Below are 5,324 nucleotides of genomic sequence, written 5' to 3'. Positions count from 1 at the left end.
GATGGGAAAGTCAGGGAGAGGACAAGGTTTGGGAGGGAAGACAAGGAGCTCAGTCTTCGACATGTTGAGCTTTAGGTGGCGGGTGGACATCCAGATGGAGATGTCCTGAAGGCAGGAGGAGATGCGAGCCTGGAGGGAGGGGGAGAGAGTAGGGGCAGAGATGTAGATCTGGGTGTCATCAGCGTAGAGATGATAGTTGAAGCCGTGGGAGCGAATGAGGTCACCAAGGGAGTGAGTGTAGATTGAGAACAGAAGGGGACCAAGCACTGAACCTTGGGGAACCCCCACAGTAAGAGGATGGGAGGGGGAGGAGGAGCCTGCAAAAGAGACTGAGAAAGAACCACCGGAGAGATAAGAGGAGAACCAGGAGAGGACGGAGTCTGTGAAGCCAAGGTCAGATAGCGTGTTGAGGAGGAGGGGGTGGTCCACAGTGTCAAAGGCAGCTGAGAGGTCGAGGAGGATTAGGACAGAATATGAGCCACTGGATTTGGCAAGCAGGAGGTCATTGGTGACCTTTGAGAGCGCAGTTTCCGTGGAATGAAGGGGACGGAAGCCAGACTGGAGGGGGTCGAGGAGAGAGTTGTTGTTGAGGCCACGGGCTAATCAGCTGATACCGCTGGGCTGGAATCATTTGGCAGGTAACTCTCTCCAAAAGGAGCATGGGCTAGGATGGAGAGAAGGGATTTCAAAAGAGGAGACCCAAGCATTCCCTCCAGTTCTACTAATCAATTAACTAATCAATCAGTGTTATTTATCGAGTACTTACTGCACGCAGAGCACTGTACTAAATGCTTGGGAAAGTGTAATAGTTAGTAGACACCATCCCAGCTCTCCGGGAGCTTGTAGCCACGCTTGCAGCAGCGTGGCTCAGTGGAAAGAGCCCGGGCTTTGGAGTCAGAAGTCGTGGGTTCGAATTCCGGCTCCGCCAAATGTCTCCTGGGTGACCTTGGGTGAGTCACTTCACTTCTCGGAGCCTCAGTTACCTCATCTGTAGAATGGGGATGATGGCTGTGAGCCCCACGCGGGACAACCTGATCGCCTTGTATCCCCCCAGTGCTTAGAGCAGTGCTTTGCACAAGGTAAGCGCTTAACAAATGTCATTATTATGATGATTATTATTATTACTGTGTGCAGAGCACTGGCCTAAGCATTTGGAAGAGCACACTAGAGTTAGAAGACATGATCCCTCCCCTCAAGGAGCTTATGATGATGCTGGCATTTATTAATAAATATTAATATTAATATTAATAAATGCCATCATCATCATTAAGCGCTTACTATGTGCAAAGCACTGCTCTAAGCGCTGGAGAGGTTACAAGGCGATCAGGTTGTCCCATGGGGGGCTCACAGTCTTCCTCCCCATTTTGCAGATGAGGGAACTGAGGCCCAGAGAAGTGAAGTGACTTGCCCAAAGTCACAGAGCTGACAACTGGCGGAGCCGGGATTTGAACCCATGACCTCTGACTCCAAGGCCCGGGCTCTTTCCACTGGGCCACGCTGCTTCTCTGAGCTTACAGAGCTACAGTCTACTTGGTGCAAAGCACTATACTAAGCACTTGGGAGAGGACAACTGAGTTAGTAGACACGCTCCCTGTCCTCAAGGAGCTGACAGTCAAGAGGAGAATAGTTTTTTGGGTTTTTAAAATAGAATTTCTTAAGTGCTTACTATGTGTCAGACACTGTACTAAGCCCTGGGGGAGATACAAGCTAATCAAATTGGAACCAGGCCATGTCCCACAGTCTTCATCCCCATTTTACAGATGAGGTAACTGAGCCACTGAGAAGTGAGGTGACTTGCCCAAGGTCACACAGCAGACAAGTGGCAGAGCTGGGATTGGAACCCAGGTCATTCTGACCCCCAGGCCCATGCTCCATCCACTAGGCAACACTACCTCTCTAGTAATTCCATGTTCCACACTGCAAACAGCACACTGATCTTTTGTCAACTCACAAATTGGAAAAGGTCTGGAGGACTGGACATCCAAAATATCAGGTCAGTCCTGAAATGGTTCCCAAAACATCATTTTGCTCTTTTTCCCCAAATTTTGAGTGTCAGAATCACACATGGCAAGAGCTGGAAGGAACTTCAGCTGGCCATTCCCTCCAGGCCCCTGCTTCCATGCAGATGAATGACAAAAATCATCCCACCTAGAAGGATAATAATGATAATAATAATGATGGCATTTATTAAGCGCTTACTATGTGCAAAGCACTGTTCTAAGCGCTGGGGAGGTTACAAGGTGATCAGGTTGTCCCACGGGGGGCTCACAGTCTTCATCCCCATTTTGCAGATGAGGTCACTGAGGCCCAGAGAAGTGAAGTGACTTGTCCCAAGTCACACAGCTGACAATTGGCGGAGCCGGGGTTTGAACCCATGACCTATGACTCCAAAGCCCGGGCTCTTTCCACTGAGCCACACTGCTTCCTCCAGGCCCCTGCTTCCATGCAGATGAAAAACAAAAATCATCCAACCTAAAAGGATGGTGCCTCCCCTATCCCCTCAGGCCGTGTTCATTCATTCATTCATTCATTCATTCATTCATTCGTATTCATTGAGCACTTACTGTGTGCAGAGCACTGTACTAAGCGCTTGGGAAGTGCAAGTTGGCAACATATAGAGACGGTCCCTACCCAACAGCGGGCTCACAGTCTAGAAGGGGATGTGATGATCTTGACTGTGAGCCCGCTGTTGGGTAGGGACTGTCTCTATATGTTGCCAGCTGGTACTTCCCAAGCGCTTAGTACAGTGCTCTGAACACAGTAAGCACTCAATAAATACGATTGATGATGCTGATGTGAGCACCAAGACAGCAAGAGTACTTATTGAGGCCCTCTAATAGTCTGGAACTTTGTATGGACACATTAACACACATGTCCACCTCCAATTTTAGTGAACAAGTGAATACTAACTTTAATGCATAATAAAAAATAAAACCTAGTGGGTATTTCCCCTGTGAGCATGACTTGCATTTGATTGCCTGTCCATTCCAGGTGACAATCACAAGTTTTTTGTTCTGATACTATTAGGAAGACCTTGTAGTTAGGAATTGTATCTACCACCTGAACTGCCCTCTCCCCAAGGATTAGTACACTGCTCTGTGCACCGTAGGGGTTAAATAATTACAACTGGTTGATTGGTGTATATATGTATATATGTTTGTACATATTTATTACTCTATTTATTATACTTGTACATATCTATTCTATTTTATTTTGTTAATATGTTTGGTTTTGTTGTCTGTCTCCCCCTTCTAGACTGTGAGCCCACTGTTGGGTAGCGACTGTCTCTATATGTTGCCAACATGTACTTCCCAAGTGCTTAGTACAGTGCTCTGCACACAGTAAGCGCTCAATAAATACGATTGATTGATTGATTGATTGATAAATGCCATTATTATTATTATTATTATTAAGGTCTGTCTCCCTCTCTAGATTGCAAACTCACTATGGGCAGGGAACATGTCTATCAACTCTGTTATATTGTACTCTCCCAGGCGCTTAGTACAGTGCTCTGCACACAGCTCAATGAATATGATTGATTAGTACAGTGCTCTGCACACAGTAAGTGCTTAATGAATATGATTGATCGATTCATTTTACAGGTTTGGGAATGAATTGAGAGGCCCCAGTGAGTGGCTAGTGTGACATCACAGTGGCCCTTTGCCCTGCTGCCTGTAGGAGACATGAGGGCTCCTGAAACTCACTTTGACTGAAACTGAACATCCCAAATCCACCTGACCTCCACATGACCTTCCCATCTTCTTCATTGAAAAGGCTCCCACCAAGGCTCAAGTTATTTATTAATTTATTTATATTAATGTCTGTCTCCCCCTCTTGACTGCATGCTCATTGTGAGCAGGGAATGTGTATACCAACTCTGTTATATCATTGTATTGTACTCTCCCAAGTACTTAGTACAGTGCTCTGCACACAGTAAGCGCTCAATAAATACCATAGACTGAGTGAACCCACTCCTCCCTGGGACTCGCTGGCTCCAGCCTTGTAATAACCTCTACCACTGTTCCTATCATCAAGGGCCTAGTATGGCCCAGCTCCATGTTCCACGCTGGGGTCGATTCGAGTGAATCAGATCGGACACGATCCCTGTGTCACGTGGGGCTCACAGGATGAGACGTCTTCCTGGAGCATCCCTTGAGATGAGTCTCTCCACTCCTCAGAGCCCCCCAGTAGACACCCAACCCGCTTCAGCCAGCGGAACCTCCCACCCGTTAGCCCTCAAGGCCCTCTGCCAAAGTTTTCCAACTGACACATCGGCCCCCTTTGTCCACTAACTCCCAGCTTGCACTGTTCGCTCTACTCACGTTGACTTGGAAACAGCCCACTCTCCCCCTCCCTTCCCCTCCTCTGGCCCATCTCTTACACAACAATAGGGGTAGGGTTGATTGGGCTGGATGGCTCCAGCTTCAAGCGCCACAAGGCAAGAACTGAGAAGGGAGCAAAGGTGACGTCACAGAGGCCCCAGGGTGGGTGGGTTATAAATACGGGCCTGGTGGGCTGTCTGAGCCTCAGTTGCCAACCAACTCCTGAGAAGACCTGACCTGATCGCGCCAACATGGCTAGGACCAGAAGAGCCAGACGTCGCTATCTTAGAAGACAAACTGAGATGGAAGAGAGAAGATTAGCCATGAAAACCACCCGGTCCAGACAGCGCAGAACTAGGCGGAGGACGAGAACTAAGAGAGGTAAGCTTGGGTTCCAGACGTGGGTCCGGATCACCTGGGGGGTGGGAAATGGATGCCCAGAGAGGCCTGAAAAATAAGCCTTTCTAATCAACCCCCCAAATCCCATCTATAGTTCCCAAAGGCAGCAGAAGGTGGTGTGCTATCCCAGGAAGACAGTGATCCTTCAGCTGCTCCCAACGATCACCCAGGCTCCAGAAGATTCCAGAAGAGCCATGGAATATCATCCCAAGATGACTGAATCCACGAGTGAATGGGTCCAACACCTGTCTTAGGAACCTATAATTGTAGTGTTTTCGGGTGGCATTAAACTGATTGAAACTAACTTTCCTTGGTTGTGAAAGTCTTTTCTCCAGGCCAGATGTGTGGATATGGGAGAAGGCCGGGGAGGGGAGAAGGTGGGGGAAACCTCCACCTTGGCTGCTGCCTCACGCGGTCCTGGTGCAGAAGGGGCCATGGGCCCAGAGCCCCCCAGCTTGAGGTCCATTCCCACAGCCCCGGCCTGCGATCGGCTCGGCGAAGGTGCCCCCCCCCCCCCCCACCCCCACACACAGACAGAAGGGGGGGCACCTGCCCCTCCTTGCCACCCTGTGGGCCCTCCGCCTGGTGCCCCACAGACCCCCT

At 49.3% G+C, this 5,324-nt stretch overlaps 1 long non-coding RNA gene across 1 annotated transcript; it reads left to right on the top strand.

The window, feature by feature from the left end:
- Positions 1–4,540: 4,540 nt before the first annotated feature.
- Positions 4,541–5,025, top strand: LOC119949802. The gene is made up of 2 exons (XR_005457318.1): positions 4,541–4,703; positions 4,816–5,025. It is a non-coding gene; the product is annotated as an uncharacterized LOC119949802 (long non-coding RNA).
- Positions 5,026–5,324: the final 299 nt, after the last annotated feature.

Source organism: Tachyglossus aculeatus, chromosome X1, assembly GCF_015852505.1.
Source record: "Tachyglossus aculeatus isolate mTacAcu1 chromosome X1, mTacAcu1.pri, whole genome shotgun sequence".
NCBI lineage: Eukaryota > Metazoa > Chordata > Mammalia > Monotremata > Tachyglossidae > Tachyglossus > Tachyglossus aculeatus.
This window is presented reverse-complemented; position numbering and strand designations above follow the sequence as displayed.